Source organism: Heloderma suspectum, chromosome 2, assembly GCF_057233095.1.
Source record: "Heloderma suspectum isolate Gila_16-S chromosome 2, 16-S_ref, whole genome shotgun sequence".
In the NCBI taxonomy this organism is placed as follows: domain Eukaryota; kingdom Metazoa; phylum Chordata; class Lepidosauria; order Squamata; family Helodermatidae; genus Heloderma; species Heloderma suspectum.
Window position 1 is genome coordinate 244,173,567 of NC_139459.1, and position 18,708 is coordinate 244,192,274.

Here is an 18,708-nt window from a genome sequence, read left to right on the forward strand (position 1 = left end):
GAGAGTCCAGCCCCACTCCTGCTGTGAACCATATGGGAAGATATGAACATTCCCTTTGCGACAATCAGTTCTTGGCATTAACTGAGACATTCTGGCCTGCGTATGTTTAAATTTCAGTGCACTGTAAATTGTAACTCTAAAATGTTGTTCTTAATATCTGTTAACATCATTATTGATTTCTTATCGCTCTTTACAATGCCATATGCAACTAACTCATTTTGAAACCTCTAGGTCCAATGTTCTCTGTGAAGGAAATCCCACTGAATTACTAGAGACTAAGGCTGCAATGTAAAGGACACTAACTAGGGATTTCAGTCTTCACTGGTATTACTTCCCAGTCCCTCTTCATCTCCTTCCCATTCTCTTACAATACTGGATTGAATAGGCCATCGTTTTTGCCTACCAGTTGGCATGTTACTATAAGAACATAAGAAGAGTCCTGCTGGGTCAGACCGAGGCTCCATCTCGTCCAGCATTCTGTTCACACAGTGGCCAACCAGCTGTTGACTGGGAACCCACAAGCAGGACACAAGTGTAACACCACCTTCTCACCCAGGTTCCCCAGCAACTGGTGAACATCGGCATACTGTCTCTGATTAGTGGAGGTAGCATATAGCCATCAGGACTAGTAGCCACTGCTAGCCTCCTCCTCCAGGAATTTATCTAACCCCTTTTTAAAGCCATCCAAATTGGGGGCCATCACTATGTCCTGAGGTGGCAAATTCCATAGTTTAACTATGCGCTATGTGAAGAAGAACTTCCTTTTATCTGTCCAGAATCTCCCACCAATCAGCTTCATAAGATGACCCAGGTTCTAGTATTTTGAGAGAGGGAGAAAAATGTCTCCCTATCCACATTACTATCATGGCCCTCAGGTCAGACCCCCCATATTTGTCAGATGAGTCCATAGACTCTGAGGAGGTGACAGAGTGGGGGAGAGGGGAGGGAATTCCCCTCAGAATTGACCCCACTTTTCCAGAAAGTCCAGTGTATGAGGAACCCATATTTCTACCATTTCCCTGGCTAGAAGAGATTATTTTATTTATTATTTTATTTATTTGTTACATTTATATCCTGCTTCCCCCCCCCCCCAAGGAGCCCAATACAGCATACATGATCTTCTTTCTCTCCATGTTATCCCCACAGCAACCCTGTGAGGTAGGATAGGCTGAGAGTCAGTGACGGGCCCAAAGTGACCCAGTGAGTTTCATGGTCAAGTGGGGACTTGAACCCAGGCCTCCCCAGTCCCATTCCAACACTCTAATCAGTACACTACATTGGATCTCCAAGATCATGCTGCTGTCCTTGGAGCCTGAGGACTCTGGACTGGAAATCATAGTGGAGCCACTGTCTCCCCAACTCTGTTGGAGTCAGTGGCAGCTAAAACAGGCAAGGTCCTTTAACAGGCTTCTTCCAGTGGAGACAGAGCTAGTCACCCAGACCGAGCTCTCTTTAAGTCTCAGTCTAGGGCTATTTGCTCTTGAAGCAACATTTGAGCCTGCCTGTGAGTGTTCAACCCAAGGGCCACTTGGAACTGTCCAGGGCGCTACCTAGGACCTGAACTCTTGCCTTGAACCAGGACGTGTGCGAGAACCCCTGTCTAGCTGTGGCCACCACCTGGAACAGAACAGTTAGTTACACAGACTCCCACGATATTGTTTCTGCGGATATGTGAAATTCCAGGTTCCGCTGGGGGGGGGAAGGCGCTCCGTCCCTCCCCCCGGAATCCTGGCCGGCCGGCTCCATTCTGCAGGGATTCCGCAGAGCCGCCAGCCGGCTCCACCAGCAGCTGGACATCTGCCCACTGGCTAGCAGGGATGCAAATGGCGGTGGCCGTAGCCGCCGCTGTTTGCGTCCCTGTAGTCAGCCGTGATAGGCTACGTAAAGACTTACGTAGCCTATCACGTCTGGCTTAAAACAACAACAACAACGTGTGTATGCTATTTTCGCCGTCTTAGTCTACGTAAATATTTACGTAGACTAAGACGGCCAAAAATAAGGAACGCAAATGGCGGTGGCCGTAGCTGCCGCCATTTGCGTTATGTGTGTGCGTGTTTTTTTAAGCCAGACGTGATAGGCTACGTAAGTCTTTACGTAGCCTATCACGTCTTGTAAAAAAAAAAAACCTGACAAGACTGCAAATGGTGGCGGTGGCGGCCGGTTGGAAGACCAGCCGCCGCCGCCACCCGGAAGATCCACCCCAGGTAAGTCTTGTCCCAGGGGGGATCCGCGAGAGGGCGGGGGGGTGGCAGGCCATTCCGCCACAGATTTCGGGGGGCCAAATGCACTGGCATTCGGCCTCACTGAGATCTGTGGCGGAATTCTCTGCCATCCCTATGAAATTCATATATAGATGAAGGAACCAATGGAGGCAAGGATTAAGACTCTGCCTAACCTCTTTTGTCTAAGATCGCACTCCTGACAGTTTGGCCTGTTTTTACTTCCCATTAATACCTTGGTATGCATATCTAAGAGTACAAAAGAAACACATGAGAGTAGGGATGTACGAAAATCACTTACCTGTTCGCGGATTATGCTGATGGTGGAGGGGGAGGCACTCCGTCCCTCCCCCTGGAATCCTGGACTGGGGGAAAGCGCTCCATTCCTCCCCCCCTCGGAATCCTCCTTGGACGGCTGTGCTCTGCAGCGGCTCCGTGGAGCAGCCGGCCAGGCCCAGCCAGGCCAGAGCCATCCACAGCCAGATTTCCGGCCGTGGAGGGCTCTGGGAAAAGAAAAAAAAACCCGCGTACACAAATGGCGGGAGCTACGGCTGCCGCCATTTGCGTTCCTTATTTTTGACGTCTTAATCTACGTAAATATTTACGTAGACTAAGACGGCAAAAATAAGGGGAACGCAAATAGCGTAGTGGACACTATTTGCATTCCCCTTATTTTCGCTGTCTTAGTCTACGTAATTATTTACATAGACTGGCCCAAAATAAGGAACGCAAATGGCAGCGGCCGTAGCCGCCAACATTTGCATACGCTTTTTTTTTTTTACCCTGTCGTGTTAGGCTACGTAAAAACTTACGTAGCCTATCACGTTGGTGTAAAAACCCCCACAAAACCCTGCAAATGGCGGCGGCGGCAGCCGGTCAGAAGACCAGCCACCACCGCTGCCACTGCCCGGAAGATCTGCCCCAGGCAAGTCTCGTCCTGGGGGGATCTGTGGGGGGGGGCGGGGGGGCAGGCCGTTCCGCCACAGATTTCGGGGGGCCAAATGCACTGGCATTCGGCCTCCCCGAGATCCGTGGTGGAATTCTCTGCCATACCTACGGAGAAAGCATGTTTACATCACCTTTAGTGGAAAAGTGTGGCATACCCTCATGTCACGTGAGATTTGAGCTGATTGCCATACCTACACAGCAGTGTCCTTATCTGTCTGGAGAGAATGAATGTGAATGGGTGGTGGAGGTGGGCATGGCATATCTGGGGCAGGTTCCAGTCATGACTTCTGTGCATTTATTAGAATGAATGAAGATAGCCCTTACACATACAGCTATCCCTGTGGTGGCTCTCTTCAAATATTCAAATGGCTGAAAGAGTTAAGGGCCAGAACAGACATTCCTTTGACATGAATGTATCCTGTTTTCCCTTCTTTACAAGCAGGAGTTGGGAAAACCTGACTTCTTGGAATACAGTGTATGGGGTGGAGGGGGATCTCTTCTCTCCCCCAGCATGAGTGAAATGCACACCCTTCCCCCTGTAGCTAAGACGTTTCGATCAAATGTCCCCATTGGCACCAATGGTCTGGGGATCTGATTGCACTGGGGAGGGAACTGATAAGCCTCTCAATCCCAGATAGAATTTCCCCAAGTTCTGTCCATAATTTAGGTCAAACAAGATACATAGCGGCCTGCTGCATATCAAGGGAACATCTAGTTTGGCCCTGAGCTGTGGGTGGAGCCTACTGGAGAGACACTACCTCCCTTACCCTCACACACGTACTTTTATTATCCTCAGACTGGGCATGCAAAGGGCTATATTCTCATGAGACAAGTATAGTAGATAGATGATGTACAAGTAGATACAAGGTAGAGATCAGTTGGCCCAGATTTCTACTGGCGGCTGTGTACAGTGACAAGATTCCCTATCCAAGCTGCTCTGTCCACCAAGGTTATCCCATTTGCTTAAGGTCTGCATGGAGAGATGCGTCCCCGCTTTTGCCATGATAGGCCTCATAAATACTTACGTAGCCTATCATGGCAAAAGGCAGCTATGCAAATGGCAGCGGCTACGGCGGCTGCCATTTGTGTGGCTGCCTTTTGCCATGATAGGCTACGTAAGTATTTATGAGGCCTATCACGGCGTCCGCAGGGACACAAATGGCGTCCCTGTGTTAGCCGTGATACGCTATGTAAATACTTACGTAGCCTATCACGGCATTCCCTGGGAGGCGAATGGCGGCCGCTGATGCGGCCGCCATTCGAGGAGCACCAACGGGCGAATGGCACCAGGTAGGCTCCGTTTTGCGCGTGTTTCATGGGGGGGGGGCTTTGCTCCACTACAGATTCTGGGGGGGCTAAATGCATTGACATTCAGCCTCACTGGGATCCGTGGCAGAATTCTCCACCATCCCTAGGTTTTTAAGGGGGAAAAAGTCTAGGGATGTACGAATCCCTTACCTTGCTCTGCTGAGGGGCATCCACGGTGGGGGGGAGACGCTCCGTCCCTCCCCCCAGAATCCTTGATGGGGGGAGGCACTTCATCCCTCCCCCCGGAATCCTGCCCGGCTGGCTCCGTTCCGCGGCCAAGCCACGGAGCCGCCGGTTGACTCTGGCTGCTGGGCATCCCTGCAGGGACGCAAATGGTGGCTGTCGTAGCCGCCACCATTTGCGTCCCTGTATTGAGCCATGATAGGCTATGTAAATATTTACGTAGCCTATCATGGCAGGGGGAAAATCCCCAGCGTAAGCAAATGGCGGCGGCACCGAGATCCGTCGCGGAATTCTCTGACATCTCTAAAAAAATCTCATTAACTGAAGCATCATTGCTGCTCCGAAGTATACAACTGATGGCCAGTGCATATATTCTCAGCTGTGTCATTACTTTTACCTTTTTATGGCAGGTTGATGAAGGCTAGATGGTTCACCTTTTCAGGAGCTTGTAGGGAAATCTGGAGAGGAAGTAGGTTAGACAGTGGCCTGAAACAGTTTTCCAGAGCAGGACAGTGGTAGTCACAGAGTTCATATCCACTGAAAAGTGAAGAAGCAGAAACAGAAAGTAGGAGTGGTCAGAGGCAGATTTTTTTTTAGCGAAACCTGGAGAGGTCTTTGGGAAGAAATGATTTGTTCCAATGAGTGCTAACTTAGCCCTTGACTAGTTCTTCAGCCTGACTGTCCTTTCCAGCCTCTGTTCCCTTGCCTGAGAATGGTGATCCTTAAAGGGGCAGCCTTCTGGCCTGGAACCTGGCACTGTGTCAATTTTCACCTGTCTCTCATCAGGCATGCTCCCTGAGGCCGTCCATAGGCTTGGTGGCACATGAGGACCCTGAAGGTCAAGGATGCTTCTGTTTTGGTCAGGTTTGGCTTAGGGGCTGCAGTCACTGTGGCTCCTAGGGTCTTAAGTGGACCTCTGAGTGTGAGTGTGTGTGTGTGAGAGAGAGGGTGGGGGGAGCAGCCATTTTCCAAACTTGGATTGCTTGATTGGCCTCCCAGTGATATTGTTTTCTTCAGAATCACTTCTAGTGGCTACTATTTGCATTATAAGCAGAGTGACAAATTCCAAGCCCTCACTCTTTCTTTCTAGAATAATAATAAAAAAGTATAGTCTGGGCTATGGATAACATGTGCTGAAATCAAAGTTGTGTTCCAAGATAACCTGTGTTCTACAGTAGGAGAAGCTGAATTATGTGATCTATATAAATTATGAGTGTGTGTGTGTATGATGCATGCTTTTACACTAATTTTGCATTATTGATTCAGTTTCTGCTAATCACAGAGAAGGCAAAACTCCAAATCCTGCTCAGCTTCACTCAGTGCTTCCATGTCTCCAGCTTCTGGATTATCACCAGACTTAGTTTCTACATTGAAGGAAAAATAGCAGTCCTCCTGTTGTGGAGCCTTTCCATTTTTACCGCAGGCTCTCAGACGGCGACCACGTGATGGCTGAGGGGGGAAGTTTTAAATTTTCAATGATCTATAGACCTCAATGAAATGGTGCCATCTAGTGGCTATTTTAATAGTGCAACAATGATTATACACAGTAAGGAAAATCTAGGATACTTTCTTAGCTCATTATCTCCGGAACTTTTTAACATGGAATAAATGGGAAATACCACTGGATATGCCCTGAAGGTTGACGATGTCATGAAAAGGACCAGCAAACTTCCATGAGCGACCCACCGTGACTGCACGATAAAAGCCTCATGTGATGGCGCCCATAATCAACACAGTTTCAGGCCTATTTTTACATTGTTAAAACTAGATAAATGTGTTGTTGTTGCTGTTGTTGTTGTTCTGAGAGTTTTAGGATGCTGAATTCTATACCCAGTACCAAATTTTACAAGATATACTCAGCGCTGATCTGGATGACATGAATTAATACCACTTTTTAATCTGTTTCAGTATTTTAAGGAAAATATATGTCAAGAGGTACAAATGGAAGATGGTCTAATTTACTAAATACGGCAGTCTTTAGTGGAAATTGCCTTTACTACCTTGTTCACTAACCATCTATGGAAGCAAAGGCTGGAGCCATGTTACATATGTGTGACAAAATTGGTGTGGTGTTGCTTGTACAAGGGGATTGTATTTGGTTGTAAACCTGTTGTACTGTATGGCCATTAGCCTTGTAAAGAAGAATTCAATATGGTGGTGCATATTCAGTCCATCAGAGCACCTTCCTCCACCCAGCAAGAAACAACTGGAGGAATATTACAGAGAAGGAATCATAAAGCAACTATAAAGACTATATTAGGTAGCCAAATATTCATGAAAACACAGCACAAGTCTTCCAACCCTAATCATTCTCCTGCTCACATATCCTGCCAAAGGAGACAAAGACTGGTCTAGACTACTATTATATTTATTTAATAACGTACCTAAGATCACTAGGTGATGTACAAAAATTAAAAACTGAAATAGGCACTGCCCATAGGCTGAGAATCTCCATATTGCATGGTAAAACTGTTTGTGGACTGTACCAATTCAGACTGGATGTGGGGCATTTCATGTATGAATGCTCCCCAGAGGGGGGAAAAACCACCTCCAAGTATTGGTTTCATTGAAGAAGTAGTATTAAAATGTGCAATTTCCTGCAGTCAGACAGAAGTAATAACATTCCAGGAAAAAGTTCTACCATAACTTTGCATGGACCAGGATTTAAAGCTCATTAGGGTGTTGTAGCATTATTTAGCCATTTTTTTCCCAATACAAATGACACAAACATGCACATGGTAGGAACTCCACCGTTGTGGAAATGTAGCTGCAGGAGGAAAGCAGTGGGTGGGAGAGGGCTGAGCTACATTTCTCCTCCACATTGTATCCTTCTTGGATGCTGTTGAGGTATTCAGCGGAGATCCAGGTTTCTGGGACCCCAAACGTCTGCTGGATATCTAGCCTTGGATCCAGGATCTGCCTTCCACAACAGGAAGGGCTCTGCTTGCAGAAGGTCCCGCCCCCTGATTTGGAGGGATTCACCCTCCCCACTCCCACAGCTCACCACATGCAGCAGAGTCTTCTGCTCTGTAGCATTTTCAGGGGGCTGGAGGGGCTGCCGTGGGAAGGAGGGGGCAGGGAAGTCCATTTCCACCAGTGCAGTTGATCCAGATTAAACCTGGATCCAGTCCCTACTTTGGTCCTGAGGACCAAAGTATGAAGTATGCCTCATACTGTGTAAGGTTAATAGTTCTATCCTAGTACTGACTGTGAAATTTTGAATCTGGTTTGGTTTTCTGAGATGTTCGCTACTGATTATAGCATGGACCTGATCTTCTTATCAGTAATACTTACATGTTTGCCTAGCACTACAACAAACTATTTTCAAGGATAAAGCATGCAGAGACTGGAGTGCCTTTACATTACAGTTTATTCTTGATGTGATAAAGGAGAAATGTAGTGGAGAATAAGTGCAAAACCAAAAAGCAATACGTGATTAAAATTCCTTTAATTCTTTCCCACATGGTTCTAATTGCAAAACACATCATTGACTGATTTGCTTCAACTGGGGACACACTGTGTTGGCCTTTATACATTTAATCTCCGTTTATTTTATTGAGCTTTCATTTTCCTCACAGTGTTGGGAGTTACCTAATGCTCTCATGGGTAGGCACAGTGCCATTATTAAACACGTTACCAGTGAATGCTAAAGCAGCCAACAGATGAAGGGATTAACCAAATTCTGCATTATGTCTTTATTAACTCCACTGCTTTAATGCTCACTGTGGAAGAGATGTTCCTACAGCAAACCCACTGGGAAACATTGTAAATAGCACAAGCTTTGGATGGTTGGTGGCTTTTAAAAAGCGGGCAACACAGCTTTGTGGAGGGTAAGTCATTAGCCATGATGGATAAGGGACCTTCATGGTCAGAGGCAGTATGCCACCGAATAGCAGATGTAAGCAGCAACAGTGGGAGATAAGTATTATTCTGACACTCTGCTTGTGTGATTCCTGACTGTACCTGGTTGGCCACTATGGGAATAGGGTGGCCATGGGTCCTACAGAATGGCGATAGGGAATAGTCCTCTATTCTGAAATGAGTAACATCAGGTGTTCTGGGGGCCAGTTTCAACCCCCTGGGGCCACACCCTGCTGCACACTGCTGACTTCCACACTTAAGGCCAGGGAGGTTGCATGCGGCCCATGGACCATGGGTTATTCACCCCTGCTCTATTTGAAGGGCTGTCCAGTCCAACTCCAGTTTCAAGATAAAGAACCATCAGAAGGAAAAGCTGGGCCTTGAAGTTGCCCATCATCAGTCAGCATCTGGACAACAGCTCACTGAGTGAGCAGGCACATAGGTCACCTGGCCACAGTCTTCCTCACTATGGTGCAATGTACTACACTTATATTTACATTACAGGGTTTTTTTCCTTCTAAATTTGCATTGATACATATAAGCATATGCACATTTTATGCAATCTGGTGTACTCTTTTGTCTTCTTTTTTTGGCAGTGTGTAACAATGTATAAATGTCCACCCTCTGTGGGAAATAAGGTATTTGCCCAGTTGAATATTTGGTCTGAACCAATAAGGGTGGTGGTGGGGAGGCTGTTGTGTTCCTATTGTGATAGACCAAGAGCCCAGCAGTAGGCCAAATCTTTGAAAAGAAGCCCTGTTCTGTTGTGTGGCTGAGGACAGGAACACACACCAGGGCAGACAAGCCTGGAGGAAAAGAAACAACTGCGGTGTACCTGAGATTTGTTCTAGGTTACCCGTCCATCTAGACCCAGGATTGTTCTATCCCCTGAGGAGATCACGCAGGCCCAGCCACTCATACAGGCTTCTGCTGCAAATGTAAAACTGTTTCTTTTAGTTAAGTTTACTCACATGGCCTGCTTGTGCTGAGACAGCAAGATACCTTTCTCATCCCTAATCACCGCAAATGAGTCCACCTATGCAATTAACCTAAATATATTTTTCAAATGGACCTTCTTCTTTGCAGAATTCGCTCCACCATGCATTGCTGCCTAAAATATACTTAACACATAATATCTGCAAACCATCCATTTCAGTTTGGATGAGCGACTTTCCTCAGAGGTTATACTATTTTTGTGTGTGTTCTTCTGTGAGGAGATAGGGTGAAGAGTGTGGGTTCTTTGTACTGAATTATAGAACTTCAATTAGCACACAACTGAAAACTGGTATAGGTATAATAATCAAATAATATAACAATAGAAACACATATATGATTGTTTATAATATTTGCTGATTTATCTTCTAGTGAAAATAATGAATGCTTAAACAGAGATAATATCAATGTGAAAAACAATGTAAATATAATATTATACATATAATAGTAGAAAATGTGAACATCTATATCAAAAAGTATAGTCAACAAAGTTTTCTGTTGGAATTTTTTTTCCAGGAATCTTTTCTGAAGGTTTTTACAGGAATCCGGTGTGATCCTGTTTCGCATATATATAGCTTCTTCAGATTAAAAAAAAGTAAAAATATTGCAGATATCAAGTCTATGAATAATTTTTAAAGATGAATATACCAACTTTAGTTATAAATCATTATTGCAATTTCATATACAGTATATATAAGCATTGATTAAAATGAGCACTAAACTTATTTTTTTTAGAATTCTTACAGTAACAGTTTCCAAAATGTTTTCAGAAACAATTTCAAAAACTGGAGGCCACAATTTACAAAGACCTTGTTGAAGACAGGCTGAGGTTCGTATGTTTGTTTTTTTGTCTCATTCTAATTGTATTGGTCTCGCACCAATATTATATTGCTTAAGTTTTCTTCTTTTTTTTAGCTCTGTGAAGCTGCACAAGACAAAACGCTGTCAGTGCCAATAGCTGAAGCAGCCTCGCTCATTAAAAAAGTTTTCATTTTGCATCATTGCCACAGCATTTTTGTTGAGTCTGAGGTGGTAAGTCTAAGTCACTTCTCTGTTTGTGAATTGTAGCCCCCGTTTTTTGAAAAAGTTTCTGAAAACGTTCTGGAAAATGTTACTGTAACAATTCTCAAAAAATAAGTTCAGTGCTCATTTGGAACAATGCTTTTATATATATATGTGTAATCACAATAATGATTTATAACTAATGTTGGTATATTCTTTAAAAAAAAACAATATTCATAGACTTGATATCTGCAATATCTTTATCTAGACCAATATCTCAATATCTAGCAATATCAATATCTAGACCAGTTTTCACTCATGTGCTAATTGCAGTTCTATAATTTGGTTCTCTCCAACTGTGGCCCTATTTTTTGTTCTATAGCAAGGCTCTTTATACTGCACATGCCCAATGCCAGAACTACATAAGAGAATTTGGATCCAAGTCAACAAAGGTGTGGGTAGGTAAATGAGTCTGCAATAAATCAAACTTTGAATGTAGCAGCAAGCCTGACTGACCCCCCTCTGTGTTCACACATGGGTCAGAACATGTGCACAGTGGGCTATGCCCGCTGACTTCAGCTGTGTTCTGACCCATAAGTGAGCGTGTCAGGATTCGTACACCTAGGGATCTACAAATGAGTCAATATCTGGTCTGTGTCAGTTTTGTATGTATTCATTCACAGGCCCATTGCGTCAAATTTATGCACCATTCAACCATTTATTTAACAGCGTTAGAGTTCACGTTTTCATACACAGATTTCCTCAGTGTACACATGTTGTATGCATTTTTCCATATTAAAACCAGTTTTAGATGTATTTGGGATAGAAAGACCTTAAGATGTTAAAAATGTCAATGTGGGAGAGATGGTGCCTGAAAGCAGAGGCAGTTTTGTTTTTGTTGTTAAAAGGACACAACCATGTCCTCCTCCTCCTCCTCCGTCTTCTTTCAGGCACTCAGGACAGGAGGCAGCAGTACTGGAAAGCCTCAAGGGAGGAAGTCCTGGCTAAGTCCTCTAGGATGCTCTTCAGAAAGCATAAGCAGCTGGGGAGGTTGCAAAGCGCAGGAGAATGGGACCAACAGTACGTTAAAAGAGAAAGAGCACCCATGCACGCCTTCCTTGGCCATCTCATTACAGTAAGGGAAACCCTTAAGTACTGCACACTAAGAAATGTCTATGAAATTCTCACTATCTCTGTGAAGGAGGCAGAAAAACAACTGCCTCTTTTCCAGGGAAGTGAAAAGGCTGCAAAAGTCCGGGAGGGGATGCAGCACAGGACTAGTTCCAGTCCAGTCCGGGATGTGCGAATTAGGTTGGTTGGCTTAAAAACATGGACCAAACGCCATTCTCCAGCATCCTTACCACAATTCCCTATGTGTATAACTAAATTAAAATGTACATCTAAAATGCACATCTGTCCTTGGGTTTTGCTGACACAGCACATGAGCATGGGTGAAAGGAGACCTTTTGCCGTTTCCCCATATTAGCCTAGTTTCAGCTCAACAGGAGTACACTTCTTTTGTAATTGGTTTCCAGTGCAGCACCATTGGAATGATTTGCATGCCAAAATTCAGTTTGTGTAAGCATATGTATTTATTTATTACATTTATGTTGCCATCTATCCATAGATATTCTCTGGGTGGCTTACAGAGCAAAATGTAAAACATACAACATAGGGGAAAAATACAACATCCAATAATTTAAAGCAGAAAATAGCAAAAATAAAATAGAGCATAACACCTTTCTTCTATTCAGAACAATTAGCAGTTCAGTTAGTACCATTCACTATGTGGGAAACCATAGATGTCTGTTTGAGGACACTTGACCGAGACTGTGCGTGAGTAAGGGTTGGGGCATGACATCCATTCCAGAGGAAAGCCATGTTTAAAGTGTTTTTGAACACATGTGCAGAATCTCTTTTACAGAAAGCCATGGCGAACAGAAAGTTGGGTTATAACTAAAAAAAGACAGATAATTAAATGAAGTAGTATGTGATGCAAGAGAGTGTATTTTTCAATGGCAGTTTTAGAGTATCACCGGGATTACAACGATGGAGCATCTTCTGCTTAACATATAGCAGTACTCTATGAAAGACATCAATCCTATCGTAATCCCACTTACAGTGCAACATTGCAAAATGAAACAACCATGCTGGTTTATATTTACAAAGTAAGGTGGGAAGAGCACACAGGATCATGGTTAAATGAGATTTTAGAGCTCAAGTCAACACGGAACACAGATTAGGAGTCCAGGGTGCTTCCAGACAAGGCTTGAATGGTGCCATTACACTGCCTCATTCACAGGATCTTATGGGGTGTACAGAAGAGGTCGTCTTCAATTGCAGCCCGCCTTTGCTTTCCCACTGCTTTCCCCATCTTTTTTCTTACCTGAAAGGAAGAAAAGATGTGATAGCTGCACAATGCCCTCTGCTGGTAGTGCTAGGAGTTGTCCATCTGGGAAAAACTCACATGGCCTTGTAGTGTACATTTTTACGACATCATCAGTCTTTTAAGATCTTCCCCACCATCCCAAAACTAGCTGTATATACTTGAAATGATCTTATTAAGGCATAAGTTCTTTGTGAGTACACTGAGCCAGATTCTGGAGACAAAAACATTAAGAACAATCAATATATGATTAAAGGATCCTCTGTCTGCTGTATTGGATTTGTATTGCTGCAGGGCCAAAAGCAACATTGTTCTTAACCAAATACAGCAAAATAGATACAGCAAACCACAATGCAATGCAACTCTATAGGGATAACTCTATTGATTTTGGAATGCAGTGTGCTGAATCAAATGCTATCAGTCTAAGAAGGCATAAGTTTGCTGACTGTACCTCACCTGTTGAAAGAGTCCTACTAGCTGCTGGTCCCTGTGTTGACTTACAGGAGCCAGGCAGGCTAACTGTGTAAAATCCTTTTATAAGTTGTATAGGGATTTGTACCATGAAGCTAACCATCATCTCCTCTTTAGCAATGGTGCAGAAGCATCCAGTTTTACACTTGGCAAAAACAGTGATCCCTTGCTATAAACCAGGAGTGCACAACCTACAGCCTAGGGGCTGCATCCACCCCCACCCCCATCCCCTGGGATGCTAAATATCTGCTGCTAAATTCCCTGTCTGATTTCTTGCCAATCATATCACTCTTCACTCCTTTGGAGAACTTCATGCAGATTTCTCTTTCTCACCATTGCCTCCTCTCCCTTCCCAAGTGATCCTGATACAGATCACTCTTTCCCCATGGTTGCTAGCAGTGAGGAAAGGATAATCTGTATTAGGGTTGCTGGGATGTGTGTTTGTGTATGTATGTGTGCATGCATGTATGCAGGGCTGACATAGATAGACATGGCTGGGCACCTGCTAAGGGCCCACATCCCAGCAGGGGCCCACTGACAAGAGCCCCATGGACTTGTTTCTTCTCTTCATCTTTGTAACCAGCTTGTTCATCTGCCTCTTGCTCAGCCCAGACAATGGAGGTGGTGAGAAGGAAGAGCAGGAGATATGAACATAAGAAGAACCCTGCTGGATCAGACCAAGGGTCCATCTAGTCCAGCATTCTGTTCACACGGTGGCCAACCAGGAAATCACAAGCAGGACACAAGTGCAACAGCACCCTCCTGCCCACAGCCTCTGAGATGGGATGCCACTGCTTGCTTGCTCACTGGCTCCCTCACTGTCAAGCAAGCAAGCAAGTGGTGGCAATGATGAGAAAGAGGAGTGTGATTGTCCATAGATGCAGCCACTGGATGGGATTAAAGGCAGGATTTCATTTTAAGCAAGAGGTTGCCAGGGCAGCATTAAGAGCTCAATTTTGAAACATATTAAATAAATAGAAATAAGAAAGCACCTTTTAAGTAAGGATGCTGTGGGTGCCTGACTGGGTCCAGGAGTCCATCAGACAGATTGCTCCCCCCCCCCCAAATCCAGCTCAGTGAGCTGCTTCCCCATGAGTAGCCAGTCTGGACCTCATGCCCGGCAGCCACCTGCCCTCCTTTAAAGCTGCCATCTTTTATGCAAGATGGGGCTCTATATCTTTTCATATATTTACTACTGCACACAACGGTGGCCGTAAAGGGCCATTTCCACAACATTAGGGGCTTCTAATGTTGCGGAAATGGCCCTTTACGGCCACCGTTGTGTGCAACAATAAATATACGAACATATAGAGCCCCATCTTGTGTAAAAGATGGTGGCTTGCATGGAGGAGTGGGCAGCTGGGGCACTCTTCCAGGCAGCTATCCAAGCCCTCCAGGGGCTCGCACAACCTGGCTCGCATGCGCAAGTGGCAGCAGCAGCTGCTCGAGCACCTGATGAGCACAGACTCCAGTGAATCCATCCATCTTTTAAATATATATTGAATGCAATGGTCCATTTACACCTGTAATGTTGCGTAAATGGCCTCTTTATGGCAACCATTTCTGCAACATTACATTTACAGGAAAACCCGAGTTGCCATTTTTTATTTTTTGCAAAAGGGCAGCTCACTGAGGGATCAGGTGGCCACTGGGCGCTCATGGGGCACCTGCAGATCATGTGGCAGCTCATCCAGGGAGCCGAACAGGGCTGGCTGGCTGGCCAGCGGGGGATCGGTGAGTACCCGCCGGTGCGGACAGGTGTATCCCTACTAGGGATGTATAGACTGTGTGAAATCTGCTCTGTCTGTGTTTCACGGATTGTTAGGTGCTTTTTGTTCTGTTGTCTGCCCAGAGACAGAAGCAAATTTTTTTTTGTGTGTGGAAAATACGCAAATGATTACGTAAGTACTTACATAAGGGTTTACATAATTTACCTTAGTACGTAACATTTAGCATATTGTCTTCCATTCCATTCAATGTTTCCTCAGCAGAAACAATATGTATTTTCCTATGAATTTATATGTGTAAATTTCGGGAAAGTTAAAAAAAAAATCTGAAAGTCTATGGACTCCGCAGTGGATTCTGCAGGTTGGATTCTTGGAAATCTGAGCTCATTTTAGTCCATCTCAAATTTCTCCAGCATCCCTAATCCCTACTTCTAGCCTAGGTTAGATGCTTTAACTTCTAGGCAGGAACCTCAGCATCACCAACAAAAGAGAATGATTTGTCAATATTTTGGGGTCTTTTCTATCCATTATTTACTTATAAGATGTCATGGGTAGAGGTTCCAGCATATTTGGGGGAAGCCCAAGGTATGTTTAAGTACATAGCTTTGGATGAACATCCCCCCGCCCCCGGTACTTGAAGACTGCACAAGTATGCTGCAGCCTCACTCTGGTTTGCATGAGTTGCCACTCCAGAGCAGAGTGAATTTGAATGGTTATGCTTGAGTTTCACTAGCTGTGGGCTCAAACATGTGAACCATTAAAAAAAAAAAAAAAGCATGGAGAAGAGTGGAAGGCCCCCCCCCCCCCGCTTTGCTTCATGTGATCGCTAGCTCACAGCAGAGATAATGCAAATGATTAAGCCTGAGTTCTGTCTTCTATGGACTGGTTACTTGTGTAAGTGCATCACTGCTTAAAAAAAAAGTTAAAACTGGAACATGTAGGGAAGGGACCTGGGTAAGCTTCCCTGATCAGTGGAAGAGGAGGCCACACTGGGATCAGCCACCCCTACTGACCAAGGAAGGAGACTCCCCTGCTTTTCTCCTGGCTCAGTGAGAAATCCCTTTTGCAAGCGCCAAGTTTCAGGAATCCTATGCAACATTTTGTTGCGGGTCTGATTTGTATATTCTTAATTCTGAAGGTCCCCTTCATGGATCACTGCCTTGTTGTGGCGAAGGGGCTTGCATAACTCAGTGAAGCCATAAGCTATGCCGTGCAGGGCCACCCAAGACGGACAGGTCATGGCAGAGAGTTCTGACAAAATGTGGTCCACTGGAGAAGGAAATGGCAACCCACTCCAGGATTCTTGCCAAGAAAACCCCATGGAACGTATCACAAGGCTAAAAGAGATGATGCCAGAAGATGAGCCCCTCAGGTCGCATGGTGTCCAATATACTACTGGGGAAGAGCAGAGGGTATTTCCAAGTAGCGCCAGAAAGAGTGAAGCAGCTGGGCTAAAGCCAAAAGGACACTCAGCTGTGGATGTGTCTGGTGATGAAAAGAAAATCCGATGCTGTAAAGAACAATATTGTTTAGGAACCTGGAATGTCAGATCAATGAATCAAGGTAAGCTGGAGGTGGTCAAACATGAGATGTCAAGATTGAACATCGACATCTTGGGAATCAGTGAACTAAAATGGACAGGCATGGGCGAATTTAATTCAGGTGACCATATCTACTACTGTGGGCAAGAATCCCTTAGAAGAAATGGAGTAGCACTCATAGTCAACAAAAGGGTGGGAAAAGCAGTACTGGGGTACAATCTTAAAAACGATAGAATGATCTCAGTACGAATCCAAGGCAAACCATTCAACATCACGGTAATTCAAGTCTATGCCCCAACCACTGATGCCGAAGAAGCTGAGGTTGATCGGTTCTATGAAGACCTACAACACCTTTTAGAACTAACACCAAAAAAAGATGTCCTCTTCATCATAGGGGATTGGAATGCTAAAGTAAGAAATCAAGAAATCACCGGGATAACAGGCAGGCATGGCCTGGGTGTACAAAATGAAGCAGGACAAAAGCTAATAGAGTTTTGCCAAGAGAACATGCTGATCATAGCAAACACTCTTGTCCAACAGCACAAGAGATGACTCTACACTTGGACATCACCAGATGGTCAATATCAAAATCAGATAGATTATGTCCTTTGCAGTCAAAGATGGAGAAGCTCTATACAGTCAGTAAAAACAAGACCTGGAGCTGACTGTGGCTCAGATCATGAGCTGCTTCTTGCAAAATTTCAGCTTAAATTGAAGAACGTAGGGAAAACCACTAAAGCATTCAGGTATGACCTAGATCATATCCCTTATGAATATACAGTGGAGGTGAGGAATAGATTTCAGGGATTAGACCTGATAGACAGAGTGCCTGAGGAACTATGGACGGAGGTCCGTAACATTGTTCAGGAGGCAGCAACGAAATCCATCCCAAAGAAAAAGAAACGCAAGAAAGCCAAGTGGCTGTCTGATGAGGCTTTACAAGTAGCTGAGGAAAGAAGGGAAGCGAAAAGCAAGGGAGAAAGGGGAAGATATACCCAACTGAATGCAGAGTTCCAGAGAATAGCAAGGAGAGACAAGAAGGCCTTCTTAAATGAACAATGTAAAGAAATTGAGGAAAACAACAGAATGGGAAAGACTAGAGATCTCTTCAAGAAAATTGGAGATCTCAAGGGAACGTTTTGTGCAAAGACGGGCATGATCAAGGACAAAGAAGGCAGGGACCTCACAGAAGCAGATGAGATTAAGAAGAGGTGGAAAGAGTACACAGGAGAACTATACAGGAAAGATCTTAATGTCCCTGATAGCCATGATAGTGCGGTCACTGAACTTGAGCCGGACATCCTCGAGAGTGAAGTCATGTGGGCCTTAGGAAGCATTAGTAACAACAAAGCTAGCAGAGATGACAGCATTCCATCTGAGCTATTTAAAATCCTAAAAGATGATGCTGTTAAAATGCTGCACTCAATATGCCAACAAATCTGGAACACTCAACAATGGCCGCAAGACTGGAAAAGGTCAGTTTACATTCCAATTCCAAAGAAGGGCAACGCCAAAGAGTGTTCAAACTACTGCACAATTGCGCTCATTTCACATGCCAGCAAGGTGATGCTCAAAATCCTACAAGCTAGGCTTCAGCAGTATGTGAAGTGAACCAAGAACTACCAGAAGTACAAGCTGGGTTTCGAAGAGGCAGAGGAACTAGAGATCAAATCACCAACGTTTGCTGGATCATGGAGAAAGCAAGAGAATTCCAGAAAACCGTCTATTTCTGCTTCATTGACTACGCTAAAGCCTTTGATTGTGCGGATCACAACAAACAAATTCTTAAAGTGATGGGAGTACCAAACCACCTTACCTGTCTCCTGAGAAACCTGTACGAGGGTCAAGAAGCAACAGTAAGAACCAGACATGGAACAACCGAGTGGTTCAAAATTGGGAAAGGAGTACGACAAGGCTGCATATTGTCACCCTGCTTATTTAACTTATATGCAGAGTACATCATGAGAAACGCCGGGTTGGATGAATCACAGGTCGGAATTAAGATTGCCAGGAGAATTATCAACAACCTTCGATATGCAGACGATACCACCCTAATGGCAGAAAGCGAA